Below are 16,923 nucleotides of genomic sequence, written 5' to 3'. Positions count from 1 at the left end.
GATTGAAGAGGTATAGGGAATAATGAAGGTTTTGTAACAGGGAATGGAGGAGTTGAAGGGATAGAGGGAATATGGCTGCTGGTCAGGTAAAAGGAGAGAGATATATACCCCCTGCTGAGAGGCTATCTTTGAAAAATGAGGTCCCTGAACAATGGACCAGCTATGATAGTCCGAGGGGATTTCTTCTCTATTGATTGATGTTGAAGATACCCCAGGGCGAGTCAGCACAGACCCTCCTGAGGGATAAGCCCCCCCTCCAAGGTTACCAGGCAGTGGTCCAATAAGTACTGTTTATGGTTGAATGGCTGTCCTTAGGTTATGTTCCCTCTATGTCCCCCTGAAATGATAGTTCTCCTCTTATCTGACTGCAGGTTATTTAAATAAAGATGAATTTAATAACAAGTTTGGATCAGGAAGATATCAGGGTAGAGGAAAGAGGGGTTCCCTATACTTTTCCCCAGAATGGTGTGATATCGAAATCACTTTAAAAGACTGATATATATTAATTTAAGGTCGCCAAGGAATTCAGCTATGTAATTCCTAAATGAAAACTCAAGTTAGCAGTCAACTTTTGGAGTTTTTAGTTACAAACAGGAGGAAGAAAGGTATGAGAGAGAGAGAGAGAGAGAGAGAGAGAGAGAAAGAGAGAGAGAGAGAGAGAGAGAGAGAGAGAAAGGGGAGAGAAGGGAATAGGACTTAAATACCCCTTCTGTTTAGGCTGGGCCAAAAGGCCCAAGCCCTTAGATAGCTGAGGCAAAGAAAAGAGATCAGTCCCTATCACTCACGTGACCAAAATGGAGAAACAGTCTCAGGGGCCTCCACCTCCAGACTCCTTCAGAGCAAAACCTCTCAGAGCAAAACCTCCTCAGAGCAAAACCTCCTCAGAGCAAAAAACTCTCCTCTCTCTGTCCTTAGACTCCGCTATCTTTAAGAAAACCATCTAAGTTCCCTCCCCTCAGTTCTCACATCTACCAATCACTGTCGATGTCTCCCCTGTGCCAATGGTGGCTCTAGTTTAACCCAGGACCGCCCAGAGGTCTGTGGCTTTGCACATGTCTGTTGAAGGTCATATTCTCAAATAATTAAATCTTGATCTTTGCTGCAGCCCTTCCTAAATCCTGTTACTCCAAGTAGGGTGGAGATTGTATTTTCCAAGACCTGGTTCTGTCATTCCAAGTATCTCTATTGTATCAATTCTAAAATCAATCATGACTCAAAGAACTTCCTGTTCTATGCTTAAGCATAGGTCAAAACCCTTTCCATTGTTTAGCAAAAGGTTTCTGTCCTAAAGTAGTCTTAAGTAGGGAGGAGAAGGATCCTCCCATGCCAAGGGGTTTCACATTCCAATAGAGTTCTTACTATCAGTAGGAAATTTTTTCCAGTATGAAATTTCCCAATGGGGAAATTTCCAACATTCATAAGTCTAAGAAATTTTAAGGTTTACAATCACCCCTGATGATCATTGGGAGACTAGTCTCCCCATTGATCATTTAACATAATCATTTTGTAGTTCTAAATGCACTTATAACTATAGATATACACAATATTCAATTTTCTAAGAGAAATTAGAATAGTGAGAGAGGAAATAGAAAAGAAAAGAAAGCAAAACCAATGTTTTGCTAGGTGCATTGACAGAAAACCAAATTAGGGGCAGTCCCTTTTGGCATAAATGTGTACAATTACAATAAATGTTCAATCAAAAGTTCAGTCCAATCAATCATATTCAAAGTTTATTCTTGATCTTCTTGATGAAGTGTAGGTTTTTGGCATCTTTCTGCAACAGTTCATTCTCTGGATATAAAAGTTTCAAGCTTCTTCCTTGAAGATCTTTTCTCAAACAGAATCAAAATCTTTGATTTTTTATAACAGTAAAATCTTAAACAAAATTCAAAATTCTTGAATTTTTATAAAAATACAATCTCAAACAAAAAAAATTCAAAAATAAAAAAAATTCTTAGATTTTAAATTAAAATACAATCCCCCCTGAAGTAAGTATTACAAAAATATCAATTTTAGTTCAGAATGCAATGTTCAGTTATGGGGGTGTATGTGTCAATTATCAAAAGAATAGAAATATAATCAAAAACATAAGAAAACTTCAAAATAGGCCTTGTATAGGTCCAGTTTAAAGTAATTTCTATCCCACAAGTATGTAGGACAGAATGCAGTAATATTTCACTTAGCCATTTGTAGCCAAGACTACAGGAAGTTGCCATAGTATAAGAAGAAAAGAATTAGAATTCTATTTTGATGGGGAAATGTCATTCCTCGTCTGATTTAGTCAAGCTTTGTTCTTGTTTGAGTACTTTGTAAAGAGTGTAGATACAAGGAAGTCCTATGACTTAAACACAAGTTAAGCGTCACAACCTTGAGTCTCACTTTAATATTTCTTGTGTGCTCTATTGGCACTATTCAGGTTTAGTCTGTGCTCCTTGTTTTTATCCCTTTTCCTGGAATCAGACACAAACATTAATCACAGTCCTATAATATTTTATCAATAAATGGCAGGTTCCCATAGTTTAAAGCTTTTAGGCATATATTGATATTATAACAAATATATATATATATTAAACTTCTATTACTGCAGGAAAAAAATATTAATATTAATTATATGTACCTTCAGTACAAAAATGAGAAAAAAATCAAATATTCTGATCAAAAAATAAAAGAAAAGGAATAAGAAAAAAATCAGTAATTCAATGTGTTCTTGAAAAAACAGCATCCATTTGTCTATGGATTATTATCTCCAATTCATATGATAAGATATGGTCACAATTCAAATGATAGGATAGAGTCAATCAGTCTCAGCAGAAGATGCTTTCTTCACATGTGAGCAGTGAATCCAAGAGTCTCTTTCTCCAATCTTTATAGATGTTGGAGTAGTTAATAATATTTGGAATGGTCCTTCCCATGAAGGTTGAGTTGCTCCAGTTCGCTTGAAATTCTTGATATAAACTTTATATCCTGGGTTCAGGTCATGCAGAAAAAAGTCTAATGGTCCGGCTTGTACTGCAGCTCCAGATTCATGAAGTTCACGTAGTTTGTGCTGTAACTCCTGTATATAGGAAGCAATAGTAGTATCTCCCCCAATAGCGATGTATAAGCCGGGGAGAAAGGCTTAGCCTGTATAGGTGGATGTCCAAGAAGCATCTCAAATGGTGAAATATGTAAGTCTCCTCTAGGCCTGCTTCTAAGATAAAATAGGGCCAGAGGGAGAATTTCAGGCCATTTTAAATGGGTCTCAGTGCATAATTTGCCAATCATAGTCTTAAGTTCTTTATTCATCCTCTCCACTTGGCCTGAGCTCTGGGGGTGAGATGGAACATGGAATTTTGGAGTTATCCCCAAGCAAGAATATATTTGGTTTAAGACAGAATCGGTAAAATGACTCCCTCTATCGGAGTCAATATGTGCTGGCAGGCCAAAACGAGGAATAATTTCCTTTAAAAGTATCTTTGCAACAAAATCTGCTGTGGCTTGGGTCGTAGGAAATGCTTCCGGCCATCTGGTTAGTTGATCTACAATTACTAGACAAAATTTATAATGTCCAGCCTTTGGCATCATTATGAAATCTATCTGTAGATGTTCAAAAGGTGTGTAAGCCAGAGGACGTCCCCCAAAGGCTTTTCCACGATATGCATGTTGGTTATATGCCTGGCAAATGGAGCAGGCTGAACATACTTTAGAGGCTATAGTAGTTATACCAGGGGCTATCCATACTCTCTTGACAGAGTCCACGATGCCCTGGGTGCCAAAATGACCATTTTTATGAATAGATTGGCAAATTTGGTTATAGGAACTTCTAGGGAGCAGGTTATTGTGGCTCTGAGTTTGCATAGAAGGTCCCTCCCCAGCAAATTTAAAGGGAAGTCAGGCATCAAAAGGAAGGAGTGTTGTACCTCTAGGGGTCCTACAGACACCATTCTAGGAGGAAGTCTTTTAACTCTTTGGGTTATTCCTGATACTCCCATTACATTCTCTGAGCCAACAGAATAACATTGTAAATCAGGTGTTCTCTTTAATATAGACCAGGAAGCTCCGGTGTCTAATAGACAATCATAATAGGTGTTACCCACCTTTAAGGTAACATGGGGTTCATTAGTATGGGGAGGGCAGTGGATAGGGACAACGGGTAGTAGGACATGAGGGTCTGGGAAATCAAAGGTTGTATCCTCTGATTCCTGTGCCCCAGCCCCCCCCCAGACACCATCATTGTATTTGGGATATTCCTTGGGCACCCCCCTGAAGGGCACCTCTCTGAGGGTCATTAGTACCTCGAGTATTTTTTGGACAAGTGCCATTTCTCATATATTGTTGTTGTTCATTATCATTATAATTTTCTTCATTTGGAGCATTGTCATTATTTTCCCAATTCCTATTTCTATAATTCTGGTTTCTAAAGTTCTTATTTCTATATTCATTATAGTTATTTCCATAGTCATTATTATAATTTCTAGAATTCTGGTTTCTATAACCATTATCATCATTTCTATAGTTATTATTTCTAAAGCTATTATTAAACTGTGTATTCCTTCCAATCATCTTAAGAAAGGTTCTACATTCCGTCATTTTGTGGCCCTTCTTCTCACAGAAGTGGAAAGTAATGGATTGATAATTGGATTTCTGGAGAGGGGCAATTGTTGTTGGTTCATTATCATGCCCACTTTCTAATTTAGTTATCCTATCTATTAAATATCTCATTTTTTTTCTTCATTTCCTCCATGTCATCATTATTTTCTTCCTCCTTTTCTTTGTTTCCCTTTAAAACATATATAGCTGTTTTTTGCAATTCTTCAAGGTCCATATCTGACCATCTTGGGCATTGTGTTCTAAAATAATTCTTAATTGCTTTGCAAGAGTTATATACAAAGATCCTTCTAACTTGTCTTAAGCTACTCTCTTTAGTTAGGTCCCAATCTAAGTATCTGTCCCCAAACTCAATTATTCTATCCATGAATCTGGAGGGTGTTTCTTCCTCCTTTTGCTTAATTTTTTCAAGTTCCATCCACTTATTTGTACTGTCTGAACATTCCTTCATTGCCGTGAGGATGGCCTCTCTACAACGGTATAGTTGTAGATAATCCTCAGGATTGTTATAGTCCCATTCGGGATCCTGAGATGGCCAATGTGCTGCATTACGCCCCCGGATTTTGTTGACATGAGCAATTATTTTATTTTTTTAAGGTTCAGTTAAAAAAGCCTGTAGCAAGTTCTCAACATCCTTGTAAGATGGATTATACTGAAAAAAATATGTCTCCCATCTTTTTTGCTGCTAGAAAAGGATCTTGTTCATATGTGGGGATATTTCGTGTAAATTTATTTATTTCTTGGGGAGTAAACGGTATCCTATGTCTTAAAGTCACCACATACCCATTCCATCCTATTTCAGGTACTTCTCTTAGAGGAAACAGGCCTCTAGTTGAATTTTGTACCTGTGGGTCAGTTTGACAAGGACAGGTTTCTCTAGGAGGACAAGATCTCCCTTGCATTGGAATTTGGTTTTCTGTAGGAGAGGGAACATGAGAAACTAGGATTGCAGGGGAAGGGTTTTGGGGATTAAATTCAGTCAAGATTTGCACTACACAAGAGAAGCAGTCTGTTAACTAGGCTATAGGGAAGGTGTTTTCCATCTCTATTTCAGGGAAGGAAATTTCCTCATTCAAAGGTTCAGAAACAGGTCTGTTTCTGGTAGAGTGGGTGTTTGCCAATTGATCCTGTAAGAAACATTTTAGATCTTCTAATTGGGCTTGCATTTTATCCTCAATTTTTTCTATTTTATCCTCAATATTTTTTATTTTAGCATCTCTAAATATAGTATTGAGGAGTACAAAAATGACAGTACCTATTAATATAAAAATTTGGAGGTATCCTGCAGTCCTCAATGCCCCTAATTCTTCAGCTGCCATATAAATGTCAAAGAATGTAGTACTCATTTATATATATATATATATATGTATATATATATATATATATATATATTGACATATATATATGACATATATATATATATATATATATAGTAATTATTTCTGTAACAGTCTTCACAAAACATGTGGGGAGCAGGGCAAAGCAACAAACTTTCCACAGGGTTGGTTTTTTTCTAATCTAGGAAGTTGTTCCTTAAGGGTAAGGATATTTAGAAACAGCTCTTCCAGCCAGGACTTTCGGGTCCTGTTGCTGAGATTTAAAACAGCTGTTTTCTATCTAACTATCAGAGTCACACAGCTGGGAAGTATCTGAGGTCTGATTTGAACCTAGGACCTTCTGTCTCTAGGCCTGGCTCTCAATCCACTGAGCAACCCAGCTGTCCCTTAAGATTAAAGGGAAGAAAAAGAAAAACTGCTGATTCCAATTTAACTTAAGGAGAAAAGAGAAGAGAGAAAAAGTTTTTTATACTCACGTGTTCTAGCAGCTGTGTCTTTAAGCCAAGTTTTCTGTTAAAAGGGACTAAGTGGTGAGAAGGTAGAGTAAAAAGGCAAGGAATTTCAGAAGCTTATTGCGAGAATTCTTTAGACTCCCATGTGGTCAGCTACACTGTGATATCGAAATCACTTTAAAAGACTGATATATATTAATTTAAGGTCGCCAAGGAATTCAGCTATGTAATTCCAAAATGAAAACTCAAGTCAGCAGTCAACCTTTTGGAGTTTTTAGTTACAAACAGGAGGAAGAAAGGTATTAGAGAGAGAGAGAGAGAGAGGGGAGAGAAGGGAATTGGACTTAAATACCCCCTCTCCTTAGGCTGGGCCAAAGGCCCAAGCCCTTAGATAGCTGAGGCAAAGAAAAGAGATCAGTCCCTATCACTCACGTGACCAAAATGGAGAAACAGTCTCAGGGGCCTCCACCTCCAGACTCCTTCAGAGCAAAACCTCTCAGAGCAAAACCTCCTCAGAGCAAAACCTCCTCAGAGCAAAAAACTCTCCTCTCTCTGTCCTTAGACTCCGCTATCTTTAAGAAAACCATCTAAGTTCCCTCCCCTCAGTTCTCACATCTACCAATCACTGTCGATGTCTCCCCTGTGCCAATGGTGGCTCTAGTTTGACCCAGGACTGCCCAGAGGTCTGTGGCTTTGCACATGTCTGTTGAAGGTCATATTCTCAAATAATTAAATCTTGATCTTTGCTGCAGCCCTTCCTAAATCCTGTTACTCTAAGTAGGGTGGAGATTGTATTTTCCAAGACCTGGTTCTGTCATTCCAAGTATCTCTATTGTATCAATTCTAAAATCAATCATGACTCAAAGAACTTCCTGTTCTATGCTTAAGCATAGGTCAAAACCCTTTCCATTGTTTAGCAAAAGGTTTCTGTCCTAAAGTAGTCTTAAGTAGGGAGGAGAAGGATCCTCCCATGCCAAGGAGTTTCACATTCCAATAGAGTTCTTACTATCAGTAGGAAATTTTTTCCAGTATGAAATTTCCCAATGGGGAAATTTCCAACATTCATAAGTCTAAGAAATTTTAAGGTTTACAATGGGTTTGAGTCTCTCTCAGCTTTTGAGCTGAGGCCAAGCCTCGAAGGCTGGTGGAGGGTTTTTTTTATTCCTGTATATGCTAATCTATGCTAACTTTCTTAAGTTCAAAGTCTTAGTAGTAGGCAGCAAGATGAAGAAAATGTTCTGACCTTCAGAGCTGGTTGGGCCTATCTCTTTGGATTAGCGCCCTAATGACTGGCCTTAAGTTCAAATTGCTTCCCTTAAATCCTTTTGTTTAATGACATGATCATAGTAATCTAGGTAGAGTACACAGTTGGGAAATATCCAGGAATAGAGGTACTTCTATCCAGAGACAGGGAGAGGGCTAGGAAAGAGAGACCTGGAGAGCAACTGCCACTCTTCAAGTCGCCCCTCCCCCCACCAACTGTCATCATTGTCAGTATCTTTACTCCAACATTTCAACTGCTGTCGGTTCTACCTCAGTGGCAGAAAGTCCAGGGCTTGATTCAGTTTGATTCATTGAGTCATTTCCCCATTCAAGGACACCCATTTTATAAAGTCAACTGAGCAGATTTTTTTCCCTTTTAAGTAGGTTAAGCACTGTTGCTCTAAACTTGTTTGCATGAGCTATTTGCTCAGCAGATGCTCATATAGGATCAGTATGGCAAAGGTCAGCACAAGCTCAGCCAGCCTTTGTCTGAATAACATTAGTTTCAAATTGGTGGAATCTTAGGTTAGGAATCTATGCCCTACTCCACATGCTTTGCCAAGATGTATTCAGGTGTTTTGTTATAGGCTGGGAAAGGATTGGTTCTCAACTGAATGTGTATTTCCATATTATCTTAATCTTGCTTGAGATGGAGAAAATTAATTAGAATCCAAACTGAACTGAAGGAACTAGATCAAACCGGAGTGTTTTTTCTGTTAACAGAATTGCTTTCCAAAGTTGTGAAAGCTTTAGAGCAGCAGCCCAGAATGAGCCAAGAAAAAGAAGCAAAAGTAACATGGGCCAAATCCTAACAAATCCTGCATGAATCTAAGCTCCATCCAGTGGCCCCCTGGATTCCAGGAGTGGCCATACAATGAAAGGTCCTTTGAGGGCTAGGCTTGAACATCTCCTAGAAGGTCATGGGGATGGGATTTGACCTGGACAGTTAAAACTGCTTCTGCCAGAGGCTGACTAGTTCTTGAGTGCTACTTAAATCCGACTGACTTCTCCCCTCCCTTAATGGACATCTCTTCTGATTTTCCTTCTCATGTTTTTCTTGACTCGCTTGGCTGTTTTAATAGCAACAGTTTTGCATTTGCATTGGGCTTCCTGGCAATCCCTACCCAAGCCTTAGCCTGTGGTTCCCTTTAAATTGCTGTCTAGATCTGGCATAGGAAAGGAAGTGCTGTTTATACTATGTCAGGGTAATCAGCAATGGAAAAGGAAATGGAGAGGACATAGTTATGTGACTTATGAATGAGGCCAAGAAGGGGAATACCCTGATAAAAGCTTTCTGGGTTCTGGCAGGGGCCCCAGGGTTTTGAAACATTCACCTCTGCAAAGGCTGTGTAAACTCTGGCTTTGGCACTGTGTTAAGATATTATTGGGGAAGTGAAGTTCCTTCTTGCATGTTCAGATGTAGTTGTTTTTTCAATCATTCATTCATCAAACATTTAATATCTCTACTTTCTCTAAGGCTCTGGAGGATGACCTGAACCAGAAGAAACGGGAGCAGGAGAGGTTCTTCAAAATAAGCGAAGAGGCTGAGAGTCCGAATCCCAACTCACCAAACAAACCAGCCAAGTTTTTCCCATATGGCTCCTCAGAAGCTTCCTAAAGTACAACCGGTCTGAGGCAACAGGCTTCCAAAGGGCAAAAGGCCTCTTCACCCCTCTTGTTCTCTTTGGACAAGTAACTCAGGGCCTAATACATCTAGTGCTTCTAGAATGTCAACCTAACTTTAGAACTCTGTACTATGCTGCTTCAGCTGTGCTAAGAGTTGCCATGGTTCCTGCTTTTTCTCTGTCATAGCGTGGATAAATTTTTTTGTTTTGTGTTTTCCCCTTATTCTGTACCACTCGTTGCCATCTGACACCCAAAGCATTTATTTGCTTCTCCCTGAAGACCTCAATCATCTTCATTTTGTGTATTGGTGGGATTGAAGGCCAAGAGCAGGGCCCAATAATGTGTGGATTAGAATTCCCTTCCTGTCGTCCAAGAGGTAATACTTTTGTTCATGGATGGGAGTCTAATTCTGCTTTTGGCTGGAGTAGTAGATATAATGGGCCCCGTTGGACCTCTTTGAGCCCAGAAATTGGTTCTTTGCTGTTGTAATTCTAGGTGATCTCTTTTTTTCACTCGTTCCATCCTCTTTATTCCACATGTCCTGTGTTGGAAGAAGAGGCACCAAAAAGAAACTCCATCTGTACCAGCCTTTTTGGAACTGAACAAAACCTAGGATGAAGCAAGAGTGGAATTTCTCTAGCTTGGTGTCTTTATAATGCTCCATAATTGATTATCCCAGATTACTTTTCACTTTTCAAGTGGGTAGAGGGAGGGAGGGAGGGAGGGGAAAGGATGCCATTGCTCATATTCAGAAGGGAGAAGAGTCTACTTGAATTTTTCACAACTGTTTTGTGCCATTTTAATTCTTTGTATATATTGGCTTGTGCCATTCATAACATAAGCTGGGATTGCTGCTGTGATTGGGCTGTTCTGAGCAACTTAGGCAGGAAGGTGTTGGATATGCCCGAGTGTGTCTGACTTCAGGTCAGCACAAATTATTTGCTGTCAAGACTAGATTTTAGATTGGTAAGGAACTAAGAAGAAAAAAGCTACCTGTTGGCATTATAGGGAGCAGGGGAAGAAAAAAGGATGTGCTGTGTCACAGTGCAGTTTTCTTTTCAGGTACATGTTAAGCCAGTAAATGTTTCATACTGTGATGTCCTCCTGCTAGTGTCCCACCTGAATGTGGGCATGGGCAAGATGCCAGACTTTCTTACTGTGCTAATGCTTTGATACCCCCACACTTGCCAGCTCAAATGGCCAACAATGCCCAACAGAAGCTGGCAAACTCTTGTCCTTCTTATCTTCTTTATGAGAAGAAAGTAGCAGGAGAAACTGAGGTAGATGTGAAGCATAGCTAAAGCTTCAGCTAGAATAATTTTATGGCACCCAGTTCTGCTTCCAGTTATTGGAGCCCCCTTCCTCTACTTGCTTTTTGCCTATCACATTGCTTTTTGAGCCACAAGACACTTTTAAAGATGTAGCTTTGAATCACATATGGAATACCAAGATGTCAATATATCTTTTAAATTGATCCTAAGATTCTGGTCATCAGAGAATTTAGTGCAAGTACCAGGAAAAAAAGGAGAGAGAGAGTAGCTATAACTGTGTTTGAATGATTTCCCTCCTTTTTCTTACCATCCTTTAAATTTTCAGTCAATACTGAAACAAAATAATTTGGGAGTTAAATTCATAGGAACTATTTGGGCATACTGTAGTCTGTCATTCACATTCTCCTGAATATCTGGTAATAGAGAAGTCCACACGATATCCAGAGGACAGCTCTGTTTTGGCTCAGATCAACACCAAAAAGTATGCCTAACACTTTGCATTTTAAAACCAACACTGGCAATGGGGGTAGGGGGAGGAGATGTCAAACCACCCCATTTTTATAGAGCCTTTTGGGCTATTCACATTTTTCTTAATTTGTAAAGCAAATATCCAGTGGATGCTTTGCAGGAAGACATTAGTTTAATTACAATATTCATGCTCTAAGGTAAACATTCATTTCTTTCACAATGGACCCAAATATGATTATTGGGCATCAGTGATAAATGTGTTTAGAGTTCAGTCACTGCTTTGGGGGAAGACCTTCTATCATGCTCTAACAGCCAACATCACTTGACCCTATTTCATTAGTGTCTATAGTAATTGCATAGTTGTTAGAAAAATTTTAAGGTGGCAGTATGAAAAATAAGAACACAAACCCACTCTGGCCAAATGATGCCAACTTCAATGGAATTTCAGGTCGATCTGACTTGGTCCTTTGTTTATAATTTTTCATTTTGTGATTATGAATACGTGTGGTGAAGCAAAAAGTAAATTGTTGACTTACTTGAGTGAGAAGTCCTTCATTTGGTTTTTCTTTTTTTTTTCTTTTTCTAAACGGGGTTACTTAGCTCCAGGATTGCCCATATCCCCAAATTTTTGTACCTGTCCTGTGTGCGCTGATTAGCTCTCACAGAATTATGGTTGTACCAATACACAGTTTTGATGTCCGAGAAGACAGACGAGGACAGTACTGAAAAGTTTTTTTTATATACACAAAAACCCCAACTGAACAATTTCCTTTTTTTTAAGGTCATCTTTATTCAAGTAAATGAAACTAACTTATATTTTCTCTTTTTAAGAAAGAGAAGTTATTTTTATGCATTTCCAATACTTTATTCAAGGCTGTTTTGTAAAGTGTTTTCCATGGAAAAATCATGGTTATGTAAATAAGCTTCTAATAAAGTAACCAGATAAAAAAACTCTTTTTTGATGTTCTTTATAGAATAGGAATATAAGAAATGCGGAATTCACCTTTACCTACAAGATCTATTTGAACAGATTTAAAAAAAAAACCTTACCTTCTGTCTTAGAACCAATATTTAATATCTATTCGAAGGCAAAAAAGAATGGTAAAGGCTAGGCAATTGGCCCAAGTGACTTGTCCAGGGTCATACAGCTAGAAAGTGTTTGAGGCCACAGTTGAACCCAGGACTAGTTCTATCCATCAAGCCACCTAGTTGCTTCTTAGCAGACATTTTCCAACTTCCCTCTTCACCTTTTCCTGGACTGTTGTCTCCCGCTCTGAAAGGAACGATCTAGGGTCTGACTTCCATACATGGTGAAGGAATTCTAAGTCAAGCTTGTTGTCAAATGACAGAACTAAGACCAATAGGTAAAAGTTGAAGAGAGGCCTGTTTAGGCTTCCTGCAATGAAAAACTCAACAATCAGCCGACCAGAAGTGAACTAGCCTAACTCGGGAAGCGATGGGTCTTTCCTGAAGGGTATCTAATTGTGTCATGGGGGAAATGTTGGTTCAGGTACACTTTGGATGGACTATGGCCATGTCTGATTTTGCTCATCTATTCCATCAAACCAAAACTGAAACGAGAACCCAAAGCCCTTCCTTTCCAATGGGAGAAACAGGGAGAAGACAGTCTGTGACCTTGGCTTCCCTCTACTTGCCAAAGAAGACCCTTAATAAGGTCTTCCAATTCCGTTTGTGTTTTTGAAACTTGGCCACCAGGTGGCAATGGGGAACCATAGTGAGGATATGCTGGAGGCCCGAGGCCACTAGGTGGCGGTGAGCACATATCTCCTCTTTCCTCTACTAGTTAGTGACCTTGGTGCCAGCCTGGCCTTGGCAAGACGCGGGCTAGAAAGGAGCTCAGCTTTGCTGGTGAGATAGAAATTGAAATCAGATGGCAGAGAGAGCAGAGGTTATTTTCCCCAGGATGGCAAAGCCAGGCAGCTCGGCAGAGCCTGGATGTCATGCTGCCTTGGAAAGTGAAGAACTCCAAGGGTTAATGTGCGGACAAGGGTTTTGTGAAATCATAAATGCATCCGAGGCAACCCCTCAATGGTTAGGCTCCCTCTAATGATGCCTGTCTGCCCTTGATGAATTCAAGTTACTAGGCTTAGATGGACCACATCCCAGGGTGCTGAAAAAACTGGTAAATGGGACTTCTGGATCCCCATTAGTGATTTTTAGTTTCTTGGGAAAAACAGATGTCTCTCCTTGTCCCCGAAAAAGATGTATCACAAGTCTAGGGAAGAAATTTCTATTTAAAACTTTCCCAAGGTCACACGATTCCTGTTGTCTCCCTCTCCCCTCTTAGGGAAGAATTTTTCAAAAAGAAATGAATGGAATCTTTATAGGCCAATGATTCTGACTTCCATTTCTGGCAAATTTTTGGAAATATGTCATTAAGAATTAGCAAACACTTAGAAAAGGAAGTGTTGATAAGAACCTGTATTGCTTTAAGGACAGATCATACCAGATAAACATCCTTTTAAAAAATATATATAGTTTCTGGAATGGTAGGTTGGGAATATTGTAGAGTTTACAAAGACTTTACAAAAGCATGTGACTTGGTCTCTTGGGTTACTCCTAGGTACAAAATCGAAGGAATGAGTTAAATGATTGTACAGTTAAGTGCATTTGGAACAAGTTGAATGATCTAAAGAGTAGTTATTGATGGTTAGGTTTCTAAAAGAGTATGTCAGAATTCAGGGCTGGCCCTGTGCTATTTCTTATTTTTATAAATGACTTGGATCAAAGTAAAGATGTCATATTTATCAAACTTGACAGGTGACAACAAAGCTAGGAAAGATAGCCAGAATACTAGATATCAGAATTAGGGTCCCAAATTATCTCAGTAGGTTAGGATACTGGACTGAGTCTAGTAAAATAAAGTTTAATAGAGATGAATTTAGTCATACATTTAGGTTGAAATATCAATTTTACAAATACAAGAGAAGGGAGTATTTCTAGAGCAGAGTTCACAAGAAAAAGATCTGGAGTCTGTCATGGATTAGTTCAATAGGAAAATACTGTAGCCCTAAACACTAATATAATATTAGCCTGCTTTAAGAAAGATATACTATGCACAAACAACAAAATACCATGCAGACTGTGGGAGAGTCTTAAATTCAATTCTAAGAATCCTATTTAAATTTTTTTCTTTATTCCAGTAACAAATCTACACATAAGTTTTCCAAGGTTGTGTGATTCATACTCCCCTTTTCCCTCCTCCCCCTCCCAGAGCTGACCAGCAATTCTACTGGGTTATACATGTATAATCACTCAATACTTATTTCCATATTCTTCATTTTTGTAAGAGTAATTTTTTAGAACCAAAAACCCCAAATCATATACCCAAACAAACAAATGATAGATCATATGTTTTCTTCTGCATTTCAAGTCTAACAGTTTTTTTTTCTCTTGGTGTGGATAGTGTTCTTTCTCATAAGTCTCTCAGAATTGTCCTGGATCATTGCATTGCTATTAGTAGTGTGAATGTTCAAAACTGTACAGGTTTAGGTCAAACTGGTAAAGATAATTTTTAGTGTTTTGACTTAAAATCTAAATAAGTGGTTGCCATGGGAAATTCCCAAATATGAAAAATCCCCACATCAGCTGGGGATTTATGGAGATTTTAATTAATATAAATGAAGGAATTAAGGGAAGGAGAGAGAGAGAGAGAGAGAGAGAGAGAGAGAGAGAGAGAGAGAGAGAGAGAGAGAAGAGCCAAGCAGTAGAAAAGGTCCTAGACCAAAATGGCCTAGGCCTGAGCCTAAGGGAAGGGGAGTCAGTCTTTATCACTCACCACAAGATCTTCAAGCAAGCTCCAGTCCTCCACTAAATCTCTTGAACTGAGTTCAGAGTCTAACTCCACACTGAATTCAATTTCTAGCTCCATTCAAAATGTCCTCATTTCAACTCTGAACTCCAACTCCCAAATTACCTTTTACCCCTTCATTTAAAAAAAATTTTCTCTTATGCCACCTCCCATAAATTTTCACGTCTACCAATCACAGTAGAAGCTTTTCCCCAGGACTGCCCATTCTTAGTTCTCATTTTCTTTTGTTCTCACTTTCTCTGGTTAGATAAAATCTACTGAGTACTTTACACCTTTTCTGTTAAGCTTGCCTTTTGTAAGTTTCTTGACCTTTTAGTTATTAATTTAACCTTTATAGATACTTAGCACCTTTCTGTATTAGATCTAAGACCACCTAGCTTAAGGTTCTAGCTTTACTATAAGCATGTTAGGGACTTTTCATTGTTCAATCAGGAGTTTGCAACTATCTTCCCTTAAGGCACTGTCTGAGTAGGGTGGAGTAATTTTAAAAGTTCCCAATACATTCCTGATTAAGTATCTTCATCGTTAAAAATGGGGAATAGCTTAATCAAATCTTCTAAAGTAGAGTCTGAGTAGTTTTAAGATTCACAGTAGCAAAGTCTATTACTTTTGATCTTCCCAGTGTTTCAGTTACTGTTTCAGTTACTTCAGTTCTCCTGGTTCTCCTTATCTTACTCTGCATCAGTTCACATAGGTCCTTCCAGTTCTTATAGAAATCAACTGTTTCAGTATTCCTTAAAGCACAATAGTAATCTATCACCATCATATACCACAATTTGTTCAGCCATTCTCCAACTGAGGGACATCCCTTCACTCTCCAATTTTTTGTGACCACAAAAAGTGCAGCTATAAATATTTTTGTAGAAACAGGTCTAGCCCTATTTTTTTTTTTGTGTGTGTGTGTGGATACAAACCTAGTAGTAGTATTACTGGATCAAAAGGTATGCATTTTTTTGAAACTCTTTGGGCAGAATCCCAAATTGCATTCCAGAAATGGTTGGATCATTACAACTCCACTAGCAATGCATTAGTGTACCAATTTTGCCACATCCCTTCCAACATTTATTATTTTCCTTTATTTTTATATTTGGCAAATCTGCTAGGTGAAGGTGTTATCTCAGAGTTGTTTTGATTTTCATTTCTCTGATCAAGAGGGATATAGAACATTTTTTCATTTGATTATTGATAGCTTTAATTTCTTCCTCTGAGATTCATATCCCTTGACCATTTGTCAATTGGATAGTAGCTTGGTTTCTTATAAATTCAACTTAGTTCTTTATATATTTGAGAAATGAGACCTTTATCAGAGAAATTTGTTACAAAATTTTTTTCCAGTTTGTTGCTTCCTATCTTTTTTTTTTGGGTAACCCTTACCTTCAGAGTTGGAATCAATACTGGGTATTGGTCCCAAGGCAGAAGAATGGTAAGGGCTAGGTAATGGGAATTAAATGACTTGCCCAGGGTCACATAGCTAGGGAGTGTCTGAGGGCAGATTTGAACCCAGGATCTCCCATCATTGGGCCTGGTTCTCAATCCACTGATTCACCCAGCTGTCCCCTTCTTGCTTCCTTTCTAATCTTGGTTGCATTGTTGTTGTTGTTGTTTTTTGTATGAAACATTTTCAATTTAATATAATGAAAATTATTCATTTTACATCTTGTAATGTTCTCTATCTCTTGTTTGGTCTTAAATTCTTCCTTTCCCCATAGATCTGACAGGGAGACTTCTATGTTTACCTAATTTATTCATAATAACACTCTTTATATTTACGTCATTTACCCATTTTGAACTTATCTTGGTATTGGGAATGAATTATTGATCTAAATCGAATTTTTCCCATACTGTTTTCCAGTTTTCCCAGCATAGTGAGGTCTTATCCCCAATGCTGGGATCTTTGGGTTTATCAAACAGTAGATTAAAGCACCCTATTTTTGAATGGTGACTGACAAGCTAGAGACCATCCAGAAGTAGGCTACCTGGAATGATGAACTTGGGAACAAATCACAATAAGATGAAAGAAATGGGATTAGTAAGCCTGAAGAATATAAGCTCTTTGAGGGTAGAGACCATTCTACTTTTGTCTTTGA

The sequence above is a fragment of the Monodelphis domestica genome, chromosome 1 (genome assembly GCF_027887165.1).
Source record: "Monodelphis domestica isolate mMonDom1 chromosome 1, mMonDom1.pri, whole genome shotgun sequence".
NCBI classification, from domain to species: domain Eukaryota; kingdom Metazoa; phylum Chordata; class Mammalia; order Didelphimorphia; family Didelphidae; genus Monodelphis; species Monodelphis domestica.
Note: the sequence above shows the minus strand (reverse complement) of the source record.